Consider the following 18,878-nt stretch of genomic DNA (forward strand, 5'->3'; position numbering starts at 1 on the left):
TGGGGATGTGAACTGTGTTCTAAGGAACCGCCCTGCTTTGAAGGGAACAAGTTAAGGCATCCTGGGCTCAGCCAGAGATGCACTGTCTCCCTATTGAACCTTCGTAGACCTGACGATAGCTCACAGCACAGCCACCACGCAGGGCATGGCTACTGCCGGGAAGGTCACACAGAAACAGAGCTTTGACCCCTCTTCATCAATAAGGGAAGCAAAGTTGTTCTGAAAGGCATTCATAGTTTGTTAAATATATTCCTTCCACTTACTAATTTACTGAAAAATATTTTTGAAATCATAAACTTATTCATTTAAAAATAAACAAATAAATAAATCTAAGATTACCAAGAGTTTGTAAGCTAGGCTAATCAAAGACAGGAGAGACAAAGTAACACCTAGAGCGAGCCCATCACCGAACGAGCCAGGACAAGAATAGTTAAAGCCACAACAAGTTGGGGGCCCTGAGATTAAAAAGCAATAGAAGCCTGCCCCCAAAAAGAGCCCAATTTCTTTAGAGATCACTGGGCAAGGAAACGAAATGGTACAACATATAATTAAAAGAAGAAATTAAAGTAGCCTTCTGGTCCCTGTTGAACACCTTGGAATTAGTTGGAATCCAATAATTACCTATTATATGAGCAAAAGAGAAGGTAATTATATTATCAAGTTTATGTTTTAAAAATTAATTGGTTGAACCACACTGAACCTCATAGAAGAGAAAAGGACAGTACATTTAAATGCATTGGCACTTCCTAAATATAACCCTAGTAGCACAGACACTGAGAGAAACAATTAATAAATGGGACCTCCTGAAAATGAGAAGCTTCTGTAAAGCAAAGGACACAGTCAACAAGACAAAAGAGCAGCCTACTGAATGGGAAAAGATCTTCACCAACCCCACATAAGACAGAGGGCTGATGGCCAAAATATACAAAGAACTCCAGAAACTTGATATCAAAAGAACAAATAATCCAACAAAAAAAAATGAGGTACAGACCTAAACAGAGAACTCTCAACAGTAAAGGGCTGAAAGACACTTAAGGAAATGCTCAACATCCTTAGCCATCAGAGAAACGCAAATCAAAACAACTCTGAGATTCTATCTTATACCTGTAAGAATGGCCAAGATCAAAAACACTGATGACAGATTATGCTGGAGAGGATGTTGGGAGTGCAAACTGGTACAGCCCCTTTGGACATCAGTGTGGCGATTTCTCAGAAAATTAGAAAATAGTCTACCTCAAGAGCCTACAATACTGCTTTTGAGTATATACTCAAAAAACGCTCAATTGTACCACAAGGGCATGTTCATAGCACCATTGTCATAGTAAGAACCTGGAAACAACCTAAATGCCCCTTGATTGAAGAATGGATAAGGAAAATTTACACAATGGAGTATTACATAGCAGTAAAAAAAATAATGACATCTTGAAATTTGCAGGCAAATGGATGGATCTAGAAAAAAAAAACATAATGAGTGAGGTAACCTAGACCGAGAAAAATAAATATAACATGTACTCACTCATGAGTGGCTTTTAGACATAAAGCAAAGAAAAACCAGCCTACAGTCCACAACCCCAGAGAACCTAGACAGCAAAGAGGACCCTAAGAGAGACATACATGGATCTACATAGGAAGGTGAAAAAGACAAGATCTCCTAAGTAAATTGGGAGTGTGGGGGTTATGGGAGAGGGTAGAAGGGGAGAGTGGAGGAAGGAAGGGGAATATAGAAGAATGAATAGCTCAATAAAAACAATAAAATTTTAAAAAATGGTTGTTACATTTGTCTATTTTTGTTAGTGTAACAAATTACTTATGGCAGTCTACCTTCGAATAAAGAGAAGTTTATTTTAGCATGCACTTGTGAAGAGAGAACATTTAGGACCCAACAGCTGCACCCATTTGGCCTCTGGGAAGGTGGGAAGCATTCTTCTGGTGGGTAGGAGGGGCATATGCAGGAGACAGGTGCAATCAACAGGAAAACAGAAAGGAACTGAGAGGCTATGCTTTCGCTAGCAATTCACTCTTGTGAACAAGCAGGGTAGCTACTTCATTACCTAAGGATTTCCCATGAAGGTCTGTCATGTAAATATCCCATCACCATTTAGCAGAGCCATAGTTGGGTGTTGTCTCTTCAGCACTTGAAACCTTACCCAAACCAAAGCAGATGCTAGGCAAATGGCAGACTGAAGAGTGGGGAGGAAGCTGAGCATTGAGGAGTGTACCAAGTCAGGGCAGGAGGGACAGGCTCGTGGCTGAACCTAAAGTACTGCTGATGGAGACGGTGCAAGGACAGACTCGAGCAATATATGGGCTAACACAGACCCAAAGGGGACTCATAGGTCCTGCGGTCAACATCCAACACTGGAAGAAAAGGGGGAAATGGTCTTTTTAGGGAACACGGACACGCAGGAAGGAAGGGTTCTGGACAGTGCAGTACAGGTATACCAAAGTGACTACGAGCAGACAAGCAGCTTTAAAGTAAGAGAGATGAAAAGTTCAGTTTTGAACCAAGTAAATTGAAAGAAACTGTGAGGCATCTGAGAGGAGCTGTCAAGCAGTCAGTCAGCTATAAAAGCCTAAACTCCAAGAGAGGTTTAAGCTGAAGATATAAATGGAGCTGTCAGTGTGTCAGAGCTTTAAGTCAAGGGAAGATGGACATCACACAAGAGAACGGTACCTAACCGAGGTGCGGCATCGGGTCTATCTGCAGGATGGCCACAAACAACTGTTTACTTTTTCCAGAATTCAACTAAAGTGTCCACTTAAATACCCACTTTACTATCTTCTAAAGCCGTAACACCTGTGAAGCCTCCTGTATGTGGTAATTACGTTAAGGTTTACCATGCAATTCTGTGTTACTATTAAAAAATGCTTGACTATATACCACCGACAACCAGATTTGATTCCGCTTTGAGTGCCTGTCATATTTCAGTAAATTCTGATGGATAAGAAGACACCATGAGGCAAATGTGAAAGAGCCTAGGATTGGGCAGGTCTACATGAATCTTTGAAGGGAGCCTACAAAAAATAAAAAATGAACATCTAGAGAAATAATATGCATGGGTGAAGAGTGGGTGTTGTATGGTATAAGCCCCTTTCTAGGTTGAATGGCACACACACACACACACACACACACACACACACACACACAAAACTATTGTCCACAACTGAGGAAGACAAATGCACTCAAGGCTATGCATCCTCTTCCTACAGAACATCTTACACATAGTGATTACTCAGGGTTCGACAAGTCCTGGCCCCATGCCGCAAGTCAGCCACCGCTAAAGAGTTCAACCACCATGGCCACTGACCCCAGATGTTGAGCACATCCTTCACTTTCCTTAGGATTCATTTATTTTTATTTGATCTGTGTAAATGCTTTGCCTGCATTTATATCTGTGTGCCCTGGCTTCACCTGGTGCCTGTAGAGGTCAAAAGAAGATATTAGTTCCCTTGACTGAAGTTACAAATGGCTATACACTTCCATGTGGGGACTGAGAACTTAACTTGGGTCTTCTGACGAGACACAAGTGCTCTTAACCCAGAGTCATCCCTCTAGCCTCTATCAGTTCCCTTAAATATGGTGTTGAGTCCAGAGTGAGATAGGCTCCAAGTCTAAAATGGTCCATGCCAATCTTATACATTTTTTACATGAAAATATATAAAAAATAATTATTGCACTAGTAATTTTGTATTGACCTTGTTGGAATTATAAAGTGTAAGATTAAATATTTCCTAATATCTGTTCTTTGGGAATATGGCTACCCCAAAAAAATACAGAATTGTATATGTTACTTGCATTAATAGAAATATATATATATATATTTAATAGATTTGGCATGGTTAATTTTGGTTTACATTTTTAGACTACCTTTCTCTCTGATATGCTTCCCTTGGTAATCTTTGCATGTACATGTTATTTATGCCCTTAATTATCACTTTACTTTCTTTCTTCCTCCATCCTTCTCAGCATCCGCTCACCACATCTCCTTCTCCATCATCCTGTCCTTTCAAGACAAGTCCTTATTCCAATGTGTAGCCTGATATTCATGGAGAATCATGGAGTTTTTGTGGGGAAGGAGAATGCTATTTGTAAAGTATAGGATTTTAGACCAAAGAAGAAAGGCAGACATGAGAGAGCACAGGGAATAGGTGCCCAGGGCAGCATCTCCTATCACCTCAGGTTGAGTAACATCTCCGGGCCTAGAGTACCAGCTTGGCTTGACCACTATCTACACAGGCAGTGCTGCCTAATTTCCAAAGCCATCCACAGACTGCCTGCAGCTGAACCTTCCCTGCCCTTATAAGCATCTTACTTTTATCAGCAGTGACTATGGCTCTCAGAGGTCTTTGCCACCCAGGCTTGCTAACAGAGTGCCTTAAGGTGGGAGTGTTGTGGTATCTGTAGGGAAAGGCATCTTGCTGCATCCTCCTGGGTTAAATTCAGAAGGTGAAGATGATTTAGCTCAGGCAACCTGGTCACAAATTTTTATTATAAGAATTAGCATGGATGGGGGATTGGGGGTGCCAACAGAAGCTGTCAGCAAGTTTAGCGTTAACACCAAGCCATAAGCACACCAGGTAAGATTTAGCATCTTTTAGAGGAGATGCAATGGCTGGTACATAGAACACATTTGATAATGGCTGTTGAATCTGAATCCGTACTGCCTTCAAGCACCCGTTGGTATCAAACAGCTCATTACCGAAGGGCTGGGGGGCTGGAGGGAAAAAAACTTACAGAGAGAGAGATCTTCAAAGTCAGGCAAGCAACTATGATTGCTACTTTTGAATTAGGGGTGGCAATTTTAAAAGCCTAGAGGAGCCAGGCAGGAAATGTAAATGAAAGAACTAGGCGAGCTCCGAGAATGTGGCAGCACATACCAAGTATTTGTCAATGGAAGCTGCTGAAATGCAATTTTATGAGCCTTCTCGTTCTCCTTCATTTCTGTTTCAGCTGAAGGAGACATGACTGACAAAAGCGGGAGAAGCGGCCTCCTCTTGATTCCTCCAGGGGATTGCTTCCGGGAATCCCGTCTGGATGACCAAGTCTCTCACACAAAATGGCAAGAGTTTATAGGGCCCAATATACATCAAATCATCTCGAGACTGCTTATAATACCTAAAATAATGGGAAAAGCTGGGGAGAGTTGCTCTGTTGGGCTGTTTAGGGAGAAATGGCCCAAACAGCCTCCATGTTCAGCATAGATGCAAGGTCCCCCCCCCCCCGATACGTTCTATCTATACTTTATGGAATCCACCAATACAGGGTTATCAGATACGGAAGGACAGTTGTTCTTAAGGTACATAGTGATTTTATGTATATACATTGTGAAATAATTGCCATTCTCAAGCTTATCGGAAGATTTCCCCCCTCACCTGGTTATCACTGTATGCATGCTGAGAACTTGTAAAATCTGCTCTATTTACTAACCTCAAATATACATTGTTGTCAACTTTAATCACCGTGTTGGATATTAGAAGGTCAGAATTTGTTCAGTCTGTAAGTGAGGTTGACTCTGACTCTTTATCAATTTCCCACGTTCCCTCTGCTCCCTAGTCCATTTTACTAATAATGTTTCCATGAAAAATAGACATATAGGTTTTAGATGGTTGACTTTTTAAAAATCATTAAATACACAGACTATGTTCACATATGCTCGCTACCAGCAAATCTCAACTGCTGACTCACGCATGCCCTGGTTGCCTGGGACATCTAGAGGAGTTTACTTTCTAGTAGCATGGCGTGCGTCCATGAAGGGAAAGGAGAGGCTGAGGGAGAGATGAGACATTCTTTTCCCACAGCATTCCTTCCCTCAATTTCAACATCTTTCTGATGAGAAAAGACCATGGCACTAGGCTGTGACGTGTCTGTACTTTCTGAACCCTGAAATCAGAATGACAATTTGCTATCTGACTCTCTGCCAGGCCCCAGGAGGTTCATAGTCCACAAGGACACAAAAATCTATATTTAAAATAAAAATCCCCTAAAGGGTTGCTTATGATCACCCTAGTTGAAGCCCCTCCCTTTATCCTCCACCCCAAAGCCCTTATTGAACCACCCACCTCAGGCCTAACCCAAAGCTCTCTTCTCAAAGACTGTTCAAAGCCATGGAGTCCTCTGTCCCTTTCATAACTGTAGCAGATATTGAAATGAGGCAAATTCTCTTCTCTCCATGGGGAGAGATTCTTTTTCTTTTCTTCTCCTTTAATGCAAAGGCTTCTCGTGGTACTGTGATAGCATAATAATTTGCTTTTTGGTCCTATTTATTCATGCTTGTGGACAAACTCCTCTGTTTTCATCCCATTTCAATAAAAGTTATTGACACAAGCTTTGCAATGAATGGCTTTGATATAACTGATTGTTCTCCTGTTGAGTAATAATACTCATAAAAAGAAATGGAAAACGCAAAGAGAGGCAGGGAGTGGGCAGATATTGGAATGGGAGAGGGAACCTGTTTAGCATTTATAACTTCCATAAACTTAACCTTGTATTTGTGTCAGCTACTTTATAGTTTTCCAATTTACTTTTTAATTGAGTCCTTTTTTTTCAGCCATGTTTGGAAGATATAACTCTAAGTCGTCTTTCAAAGCCCTACCACTTTAGTTCAGTTCAATTGATCTCTCTCTGTATTTATTATTCTTGTGCCCGACATATATCACTTTCCATGATCACTTGGCCAACTGCAAATGCAATTTACCGTGCATCAAGCCACTTACACAGCAGAGCTCCGTTAGTTAATATTTTATTTGGAGTGATCCTTTCCATGTCTGCTGTTAGCCCTGATCACTTCCACTTACCGTATAGTTTAAGATACAGAGAAAGGGGGGTGCGGTGGCTCAAATGAACTGATCCACTTGTCTGACTGGAGAGCTTAACTATGTGAAGGGAAGACGTTGCTAGAGACACGTGATGCTGGTTAATGTTTATCCCAGACCCTAGGAGCCCTTTAACAATGTACACTTTGCTCATCCGTGCTTACTTCTCATTGCATCTTTTGGAGTCTAGTTCCGGGTTCACCACTCTAGACCCCTTCCTCCTTTCCTATCTGTGGCCCGATGTTGCAAATCCTAGAGAACACTTCCTAAAGGAAATACTTGAGGCAGGAAAGCATGGGGAGAGGCCAGAGCACAGAGCGAGCACCTCCCCTTAGCCATCTTTTTTATTATCAACTGTGAATTCCTTCTCAATTCTTTGATTAAATATCCAAGAACCCAGAACTCCAGCTGGTCTCAGGGACACCACGCCCAGTACCAGTCTCATTCCGTTTCCAGGTACATAAGTAAAGAAAGCTTTCCATTCATCCACGAGAAGGAGAATAAAATGAATAACAGAAAGACATATAGAGCATCTTAATGCACAGGAAAGGGCAAACTAAGAAACTAGATGTGAGTCAGGGACCCTTACAGATATATAAAGTTCAACCACTGACTCTGATTACTTCTGCCATTCCCAGTACAAGGCTTAGGACTGACTCTAGGTCCTCCATATTTCCACTACCACATGGAAGAGTTCCCTTTGCTATGCTCCTTGGCCTGGCTTCTAGATTCTCTTCTTTCATCTGCGTCAGTATCTTCTAGAACTGCATCATTTGCTGTACTTGAGAAACCCTGGCCTTAGTTTTAACAGAATAATTTCAAAATAATAAAGCCCAAATGTTTTTTTAAAAACCTCCAAGTCTCCATGTGTACAACATCATTATAAGCTGAACTGTATCCTCCCAAAAATGTCCAGGTAGAAGAAGTCTTAACTCCAAACACCTCAGAATTTAAGTGGCCCTGGAGATGGAGTCATTAGGTTCATAACATAACTAAAGCAAATAAACACATAAAGTCATTAAGGAGGACCTCAACACAATGAGGCCAGTATCCTAAGGAAAGAAGAATTCTGGAGACAGACATTTATAGAGGAAAGGGTGTTTGAGGACAGAAAAAGAGAGAGAAGACACTGCTAACAAGCTAACAACTCCAAAGACCTTATACAAAACTGTGCCATCTTGATCCTCTAGTGCCAGTCTCCAGGATATGAAATACCAACTACTGATGATTAAGCCTACTATCTACTGTTAGTTTTATAGAAGCCCTAGCAAGCTAGGCCAGGCTTCAAATTAGAATTATGTAGAACTCAAGACAGGTTTTTTGTTTGTTTGTTTGTTTGTTTGTTTGTTTGTTTTGCTTTGTTTTGTTTTTTTATGTAGCGGGATTCCTTCAGTAGGTAGATAATAGATCTTTGAGAAAAAAATAGTTTCTCTTTTTTTGCTGGTGAATTCCAGTAAGGAAATGGAATTGTATGTATAAAAGGCACAAACAAAAACTGTTTATAGACACAAGGCATTCTAAATATAGAGTTTATACATAGAAAAAAAAATGATGTTTTAAATTTCTTTTGCTAACATCACAGAGATGACAACAGCCAGTGACATCTCTAAGATAGAATGCTGGCTCAATAAAAGTAGCTGTTTATATTTTCAGAATAATTACTAAGATTCACAGATCAGAAAGAATACTTCAGTACAATCAAAGATGTTCAAACATAGACAGCATGAGGAGTGAGTAGCATCTCCCTGTTTCAGTCAGACATTCACTGCTACAACAAAACACACCAGTGAGTCATTTTCAGGAAAAGGACATTTCTGAGGTCACAGTATCAGATGCTTAAGTCCATGAGACAGGGAAGGATGAAGAATCCCAGAACAGCTTGTATTATGAAGCTGGAAAGCAGAGTGCTTGTTCAGCTTTCTCCTTCTTCCCTTCTTAGTCCATCGATGCCCCCTGAATGCTGTGAAACCCACATTCAGAGTCACTAATCACACTCAGATGTGTTTTATTAATGGTTCAGCTACTTCTAAATCCAGTCAGGTTGGAAACCAGGTTCGACTACAGAGAAATTCAAGTCTCCATCTCGACAAAGAGAAAGCTTGTTTGAAATGTCAAAGTGCTCACTTTTCACCCATCTGTCTAAGACATCCCAGGGTGCAGTGGACCGTGGTACTCTACTTATGCTATGATCCACAATTTGTATACAGACCACTGATGGCGAAATAAATGGACTGAAATGGAAAATGAGAGTCTGCATCGTCCTTCTTTGCTAAGAGAATGAAGGGCCACCTTATCTTAGACCATCTCCTCCACCAAAACCAGCTCGTCTGTCTCCTTCCATATCCATCCTTTATTCCCCTCTTCATCCGTCCTTGGTTTGCTTGGCTTCCGTTTACACAATCACCTGGGTGCTTGCCATTCTTCGGTATTCCTCTCCCTTCACTTACTCCGCTGCTGCCACGTGGGCGGCACATTCCTTTCTGAGCTGGCATGCTTTATGTTATAAGTTCAGTGTGACTAACAACCATTAATACCAACATCAGTGTGCTCAAGGTAAGATGGTTAGAAAAATGATAGCATAAAAGGTCATTTTAGGACATCAACAAATTTCTAAAAAATTGACTTCTATCCGTTAGTTCTTATTTAGATGTAAATTGATAGGAGGAAGCTGGCGTCTCAAATCTTTAAATCCTAACATAAACAGACACAGAGAGGAAGAATGCTGAGACATAACAGGGTTCTCCATGTGTCTTTGAAATCAGACCACATTCAATTTTATAAGACTGAGTGCCTTTAGTGACATGCTCAGCCACTGAAATATTGTGAGTCTCCTTGTTATAAAGTATCAGAGCAGCACATAACTCTTTGGCAGCATTTATTCCAGTTATTATTTATTTTTCAACAAAAGAAGAACAGGGCCAACAAGATGGATCAGTGTGTAAAAGCTCATGCTACCAAATCTGACCATCTAAACTTGATACCGGAACTCTCATGATAGAAAGAGGAACCAGCTTCTGCAAGTTGTCTTCTGATACACACACACACACACACACACACACACACACACACACACACACACTATGACACATACACAAAATAAGTAAAATGCAATAAAAAATTATTAAATAAAGTAAAAAAATTAAAGCTCATCACTACAAAACTGCCAGCCCACTGTGCAGGGTCCCTCATGTAGCAATCGTCAGCCATATGACCATGGAGCATCTTGAAGATTTCCTCACTTGTGGCTAAGCAGTGGATGTGGAGATCCCAAGTAGGAAAGAACTCCATGTCTCTGCAATTGGTGTATCTGTGCAAGACCCCTTAATTAGAAGAAACCTATGCTTGGCCAGTATTCTGCTGGCATCATTTTGGGATGCTTAATAATATGAGAGAAGTGACTTCATTATACGAAGCATATAGTTGGTCTCCATTGCGAAGTCAACTTGTTTAGGTTCTACAAATGAATGAGACTATCATTTTTTGCCTTGTTTCTTTGACTTAACCTAGTCTCCTCCAAACTTACCATTGCCATGCCAAACGACCGGACTTTTTTCCTTTAGGCTGAAGAGTAGTCCTTTGAGTGCACTGCTGTCTTTGCGTTCATTCGGTGCCTGACGGACAGTTGATTTCATCTCGGGCTTCAGGGACTAAGATAACAAATGAGCGAGTGTGAATGGTTCTTTGACAGATTGACTTCACGTCGAGGAGGGAGACTGCTGGGTCCTTGCTGAGCAGTGGTAAATTTTTATAGTTCTGCTTAAATTGTTCAGAAATTTCCATACTGCTTCCAGTCATTGTTGTATTTCCAACAGCAGTATGCAAGGTTTCCCTTCCCCCACCTCCTTACCAAGACTATCTGTCATCCTCCTAACAGTAGGAGATAGTTAGTATCTCATTGTATCTCTAATTTATATTTTCCTAATGATTAGTGATCATGAACATTTTCTCATATACCTGTTGGCCATGAAGGTTTTCCGTTGAGAAACAACGATACAGGTCATTTGCCCATTTTAATGGGATTGTTTGTTTACTTGCTACTTACTTGCTTGAATTTCCGATGAATTTTCAATATTAACCCCTTGTCAGATATTTGGTTATATAATATTTTCAACCATTCTGTAGGTTTTATTCATTCTTGTTTCCTTTGCTGTAAGAAGTCTCAAATTTGATAAGATCCCATTTGTCTATTGTGTCCCCTCCATGCCTTTGGGTTAACATCCAAATAATGTATCCCCAGACCAAGGGCTGATAGTTTCACCATGTTTCCTCTAGTACCTTTTAGTTTGAAGTCTTCCATTTATGCTAAGTGAAAATAGTCAAAATGAAAGAGCCACAAGCTATTTGTATTTATAGAGAGAATACAAAAATTGGCTAGATCCATAAAGACCAAAAGAAAGTATGCTGGTGGCTAGCAGCTGTTTGAGGGAAAGACACAATAAAGTGATTGTTTGAATGATTATGTGATTTCCTTTTCAACCATATCTCCTACTGTTAGGAGGATGACAGATAGGATGATAAAAATGCTTAAGAAAGAATGAATGGGGTGATGGATACACATTGTGAGTGTACTAACTGACATGGGGGTTTTGATTAAAAATTATGAAGTCAAATTGCATGAAATCTATCTCAGTTTTCAAAATCTATGGGTTTTCCTTTTAAAATGAATAATATTTGCCAAATAGATTCTTTATATCAAGTAATGGTTTTCATAATTTTGTGAAAAGTGATGATAAGACTTGGGGTAATGACAGACAATCTTCTAACCATTTCATTAGCCTAATGAGCAGTAAGCTGTAGTTCTTGACTCTATTTTCATTACCAATATCTACCAGTAGTCACGTGTACATCAACTGACAGCCACTGAATGTTTGTACCTTCACTGTGAAATCACAGAACCCTTCACAAGCTGAGTACTCTCAGTCACTCTTATCCATGAAGCACAAATAGTGGGTTCCAAGGATGCACAAACATGAATGGTGAGCAGATTACAGAAGGACAAAGGCTGCACAGTTCCACTCATGGGGTCTCTAAAATGCTTATACTCGTGGGTGCAGAGTGCAGAAGCAAATCTCCAAGGGCGAGGAACATGGGGTTTGGGGACTCTGAAGCTTCATTCATGAAATGAATGGAGATTTTAGGGATGTACATGAATGACAAGATTCATTGAATTAGGTGCATTAGATATATATGTTTTGGTAAACCACTTATGCTTTAATAAAGTTTACCAAAAATGTAAGTTAAAACTACCCAAGCCATGTATCACTTCCTTCACAAACAATAAACAAATAGTCGGCTGGGCTGGACTCAGTGGCTAAGGGCATTGCCTGCTCTTCCAAAGGTCCTGAGTCCAATTCCCTGCAACCACATGGTGGCTCACAACCATCTGTAATGAGGTCTGGTGCCCTCTTCTGACCTACAGGCATACACACAGACAGAATATTGTATACATAATAAATAAATAAATATTAAAAAAATAAACAAATAGTTCAAACTTCACATTGGTTCTATATTCCTTTATTTGGACCCACATGGAGATTTGCATGCAGAACTCTAGAGAAATATGTATAGGTTAAGAACTCTAAGCTTTGAAAGTCATGTTTCTTACTGAAAATTTTATTTTAAAAGAGGATCATACATGATGGATTGAAAGAATTAATTTCAGATTAACAGCCAAACTACAAAAGTAATCTCCAGATTCAAAATCCCCATCAAAATTTCAATGCCATTTTTTACACAAAAAATCTTGAAATTCATGTGGAAGTTCAAAAAACTCCAGATAGCCAAAGCAATCCTGAGCAAAAAGGCCAATAACAGAGTTATCATTATATCTTATTTCGAGTTGTACTACAGAGCTGTAGTAATAAAACAGCATGATACTGGCAAAAAAGAAAAACAAAAAAAAATAGATACATAGATCCATGGAACAGAAGACTCAGGAAAAAATGCACTTAGTTTTAGCCACCTGATTTTGACAAAGATTCCAAAAATATACACTGGAAAAAAAGAGAGTCTTCAATAAATAGTGCTGGGGAAACTGTGTCCCATGTAGAAGAATGAAACCAGATCCCTACTGCATAAAAATCAACTATAAATAAATAAAACGCCTTCATGTTAGACCTGAAACACTGAAACCGATAGAGAAAAGAGCAGGAAAAGAACCTCAAGATGTCCATGCACAATCCCTTTCTGAATGAGCTCCAGAAATGAAGGGATGGGTCATCATGAAGAGACGCTGCCTCCTGGCTTGCTCTTTATGGATTGCTTGCTTTATTGTGTGTAACTCAGGACCACCTGCCCAGGGCTGGCACTATGGAGCTACCCTGAGTGAGCTAGACCCTCCCACATCAATTCTTAATCAAGAAAATGTTCCCATACACTTGCCTCCTTGCCAATTTGGGTCAATTTAGGGGGATCTTCTCAACTAAGTTTTCCTCTTTCCAGGTGCTCAATTTGACAAAAAAAAAAAAAGTACATGAGATATGGGGGAAGATGCTCAAAATATGTTAAATAAATACCTGAAAATAACTATGAGACTCTGCAGAATAATAATTTTCAAACATTAAAAACAATCCAATCCCAAAGCTGTTCCCCATGTGCTTTCCCTTTGACACAGTTCTTCCAGAACTGGAGTTGCTATCATTTTCACAACAGCAAAACTATACCCATGAGCATCCACAGGCAGGCTCAGAACCAGATTACTTCCTGCATCTGCCTGTGACCTTCAAGACCTGTCTTAACAGCAGGCTTCATATTTTACAGAAGCGAAGTCTCTTGGTAACTTGCCATCTATCTTCTCAGTAGAAGGACCCGTTGAATGCCTGCAATGTGTCTTCAAGAGCATTGGTGTCTTGCCACGGGACACACAATGTCACTATGTGATACTTGATTCGCCTAATCAAAAACTGTATCAAAGTTATACTTCTTTTTTTAATCTATTGCTTTTTCTTTCTTGTTTTTATTGTTTGTCTAACAATAAAAGCAGTATAGTTTCATGTCATAAAATTTTGAGAATCCAAACAGTAAAAAAAAAGCCTACAATGCAAAATAAGTTATTATTAGTATTTGATCGATTTCTAATATGTCTCACGAGTCAGTAAATTATATGTACATTTTCCATGTTGATGTATCTCTTTGCAATTGATATCTTTTTTTCTTTTTTAAATGTATTCTTCTCTCATACAATTCATCCTGACCTCAGCCTCCCCTCCCTCTACTCCCTCCAGGACCTCCTCCCACCTCCCCTCTTCCCCAGATTCCTTCAGGAAAGAGCAGGCCTCCCAGGGATATCAACCAAATTCAGCATAACAAGATGTAATAAGATACACTATACAGCGTATAGTCAGAGGATCTAGATCAGACCCATGCAGGCTCTGTGTTTGGTACTTAAGCTCTGAGAGCCCCTACGAGCTCTGTTTAGTTGATTCTGTGGGCCATGTTCAATTCACACACCACAGACTCAAGGAGGCTAAGTAACAGGGAAGGCTCTAGGGGGATTGCATGATTCTCAACTGGAAGGGGAAATTGAATAGATTTTGCAGGTAGACTGGGAGGGTGGAAACGGAAGCAGGAGGGGTTAGGTGGGAGAGGGTGGGACAGAGGGCAGGAGTGGGAGAAATGACTGGAGTTGGGGGTATTTGGGAGCCCATGTGGAAACCTAGTACAGTTGAGATTTCCTGGAATCTATGAGGGGGACCCTAGCGAGAATTCCTAATAACGGGGGTTCCAGAGCCTGAACCGGCTATCTTCTGTACCCAGGCAAGGTTTTCCCAATGGTAGGACTGGAAACACCCACCCAGCCACAAAACCTTCAACCTACAACCTAGCCTACCTTCGACCTACAACCTGTCCGGCCTGTAAGATGTGCTGTGACAATGGTGGCTCAGAGCTTGTGGCAATGGCCAACCAATCACTGGTCTAACTTGAAGCCCATGCCAGAAAAGGAGCCCATGATTGACACTGCCAGGACGGCCAGAAACCAGAAATTGAATAGCCTTGGTAGAACCAAACACGACAGGCAAAAACACAAAACAAAACAAACAGACAAAGCACCTCATTACAATTGAAATCTTAATAATAAATGGTCTTAGCAGGAAATTTTTATGATTAGAGTTTATGTTGAATATGGAAAAGAGTTTCAGAACATTATAGCATTTTATCAAAAAGTAGCAATTATTCTTAGTAAGCCCCAATTTGCATGTCACATCCACAGAGAAATCTTTCTGATTATTCGGTGAGGTAGAGCCCACCCTGCAACCTGGCATAGGCCTTCCTGGGCTTCTCCGTCACGGCACCCATCACAAGTTTAATCCTACAGATCATTTGCTGTTTTCCACTGGAATTGAGGCTCCCAAAGTGAAACCCTCACATCCATCTTGTTCCTTACTCCAATAATCAAATTTAATGAAAAGCATTGCGGGGAAAAAAAAAGAATGTTTCTTAGTCAATAGTGAATAGATGTGTGAGTCCCTGGGTGAATGGTATAGTTATCCAGCTGGAGGCCATGTCAGAGTAAGGAGAGAAAATGGCGGGGGGGGGGGTGTAGCACAATCGGGCCTGAGTTTATCACAGATGAGCTACCACTTTGATGTTTTTGATGTTCCCTCTCAGATCCTGGGACACTGTGGCAAGGCTCCTGTTGGGAAGAGAGACTTTACTCAGGGGACTGACTCGCAGGACCACATGAAACCGTGGGATTAAGAGAGCAGACACTTGAAACACATTTGAAACAACTGTTTCAAAAGAGCAGAAGAGAGCTTTCATCAAGTAGCCGGTGGTCCCCAGACAAGGTCACACAGAGGGTGAACGGCACAGCACTAAACCTTATTGACTGCAGATTTCACCGGGTTGCAAGTTCAGGGAGTGGGGTGCCAGCTGTCCCCATGTTCTGCCAAAGCTGAGGAAGCTGGGGCTTGTTATCAGGGAAACCCATGGCAGCTAATGTTCACAGGACAGAGTGTTAAGGAAGCTGCCTAGATACAGAACCTTAGAGCCACAAAGGAGCCCCCACTGAGTCTTCAGGGGAGACCCTCCAAGGAAAGAAATGCCAGAATTCTGGGGAAACACCAAATAAAGAAACAATCCATGCATTCACCTGGACTGGAAATCATTTTTTTTCTCTGTTGATCTATGTAGAAGAGCCTCAGAACTCCCATGCTTTGGGCAGCATGATGAAAAGGACAAAAACTCCAAAAGAGAGAAAGCCTTGCTCGGAAGGCTGCTGCCATCTGACCATGCTCAAAAGAAGCAAACTGCTTCCAGGGTAGTGTGGATGTGTTGTAACAAAATACACAGGCAGCCAGGCATACTCATCACCCGGCAATCAGTTCGTAGTAACTAGCATCCTATCAAAACGGATTCAATGTCTAAAGAAGAAAAAGGCATGGCAGAAAGGGTATCTGAGAGGGAAAACCACATGAAACGCGAACCAAATCCCAATGCTAACACCAAGCAAGAAGCGTGGAAGGTAAGAGAGCAAGCATTCCAAACCTCAGACCTCCTAGGTTCACTAGATGAACACACTGCCTCAGCTGTTTGCACCGATCTTTCTGCTGCTCATCCCCCCCTGGGAGGGCTGAAAGGACAGGGATGCCATGAGCAGGGAGCTGCTTAAGTCAAGGGAGCCCTGGGGTTTCATTGTGGATGGCCAAGTTATCTGTACCAATGCAGCTGCTTCCTAACCAGAATGCAGGAACTTACACCTCCCCCGACTCTGGGGGAGGACAATGACATTTTGAAAGTATTGCAGCAGCTTCTTACTGTTTCTGAAGCTTCTGCCCTTCTGTTCTGAACTCTGGACTCTTTTTTTTTTCTTTGCTAGCAGTTTTCATAACATCATTCAAACAGGATGGATTTTTTCATCAATTAAGTGACATATCACATTGCCCTCATGTGTCATAAATTTCATGGATTTCTCAATATCTTGTCACGATGAACCCAAATTTAGCAACATTATCAGACTGTGGCTCTGCATATCAAGACACTTAATGTCTGTGCCAATAACGAAGATCTATCATTTCTTGAATTTAATGGCCAGTGCCAGGGGTTCTTCAGACTGTTTCAGTGTGAGTTAAGCTTTCTAAAATCAATAAATTATTTTGTCTTTAAAGCAAACTTCAACTGTTCTCTCTCAGGTTCCTTTCATGGCCAGAATATTGTATCTTACATCCAGTGACTTGTTATTTAAAAAAGATATATTCTTGGACTCTACTCTGAGTCACACTGAAATCTCTACAAGAGTCCTTAGTGAGATTTAAAAAAAAAATTAGCAAAGACATGGACCCAAAATCAAGTGATCAAATAACAGGAAACATTACTCTGTACCAGTAAAGGATGGAATGCAAAGATCTAGTCCCTACGAAGGGACAGTTCGTTCCCTGGAGAACATGCATTAGACACACCATGATTACACTGGCTGCCATGGTAGCCACTGAACGGTCATTACAATCACAAGCAACACCTGCAGAACAAAGGGGCTGCAGCGTAGTAAAGGGGAGGGGGAGGCTTGAGATTAAAAGGCCGTGTATGAAAGAAACAGGAACCACAGAGGAATGAAGAATTGTAGGAAAGTTACAGGCTCTGGGAAAGAGAAGGAGGGAGCTAATCAATGGGTTAGGAAGAGCTATCTTTTGTGCCTCTGGACACCACGTGGCCAATAGAGTCAATTACAAGGACAGCTTCCACAGCGTCTCCTGCCGACCGGACTCTGAGTGAGAGAGTGATCTTGGCCTATCCTTCTGACAACTGGTGAGTTAGAGAATACTTAATTAAGAATGCCATAAAATGGTTGTGACTCATAAAAAAAAAAGAAGCAATTAAGGAACAAATATGGATTTTTAGCAGAGACCTGGTAAGGACAAAAGCAATCCTAACCCACGGTAAATCACAAAAGGAGCACACAATTAGTATTCAGCCCAGTGTCTGCATACAAACACACGTGTGCGTGTTTGCAGGCGCATACACTCACACACATTACACGCGCGTGCGCACACACCCCTCACAGGGCCACAGGCACCTCGGTGAACGGAAGAATAGAGTCCCAAATTAAAGACAGTTGGCTGCTGACACTAGCATTCTACTTGTCTGGGGTTTTATGGTGGAAAGAAGTCAGAGGTGCAGACTCCTTATTTTGGAAGTCACAACTGTCAATGACTTTTGAAAGTCATCCCAGGAAACAATAAAGTTATACGGCCTCTTACTCTGACCTGAAGGCATGAATTAAAGAATATATGGAGGTCACAATTCAGGGAGGTCAGGAGAGCGGGAAAGGCAGTAAAAAGAAAACAGAGATTATTTCTTGTACTTTCATTACACAGTACGCTTCAGACGGTAGAGACTGTCTGGCTGAACAGTGGCTGTGGGCCTGCTGTGCGGTGGGAACTCTGTGAGTATGAAATAGATTTAAAAACAATGTAATGATGTAGAGAAACAGAAAGTCATCAGAAGATTCATCTCAAAGGTAAAAGTGAAATTGGTTTGGTTCCACATAACTAAGAAATAAAAACTAAAGCTGGTTTGAACAACGCAGAATTTTATTTCCTACTCACAATCAAAATTCCGAAGAGAAAGAGCTATGAGGCTGTCTTTGGGGCAGCTCCAGAGGAACCAGGGATGGTCCCCAAACTGGCTCTGCTCCTTCTGTACCTAGCCACGATCCTCAAGATCCAATACAGTTATTGGAGCCCAAGTTGCCATTTTATTACAATAGAAGTAAAGAGCCAGAAGGGCATATCAACCTTTGAGGTGCCCCACACACGTTTCAACTATACTAATTCATTCAAATTGGTGGTACTGTCAGACTCAGCTAGAAAAAGAGAAGAGAAAATTTAGCCTAGTAGCTGGAAAACATTTTCAAATTAAAATCAGTGTAATAAATTTATCAATAATGAATATTAGACCAGTTTTCCTTACCTTGGCCATCAGTTAAAATCTTCACCAAGTCATATGCCTGCAATCCCAGCATTTGAGACCCTTGAGCAGGGGGAAATCTCAGGAACTCTGAGGCCAGTTTAGCTATATAGTATAGTCTAGGTTCGTCTGAACTACTCAGTAAAACTGCATCAAAAACA

The sequence above is a fragment of the Microtus ochrogaster genome, chromosome 10, assembly GCF_000317375.1.
Source record: "Microtus ochrogaster isolate Prairie Vole_2 chromosome 10, MicOch1.0, whole genome shotgun sequence".
NCBI lineage: Eukaryota > Metazoa > Chordata > Mammalia > Rodentia > Cricetidae > Microtus > Microtus ochrogaster.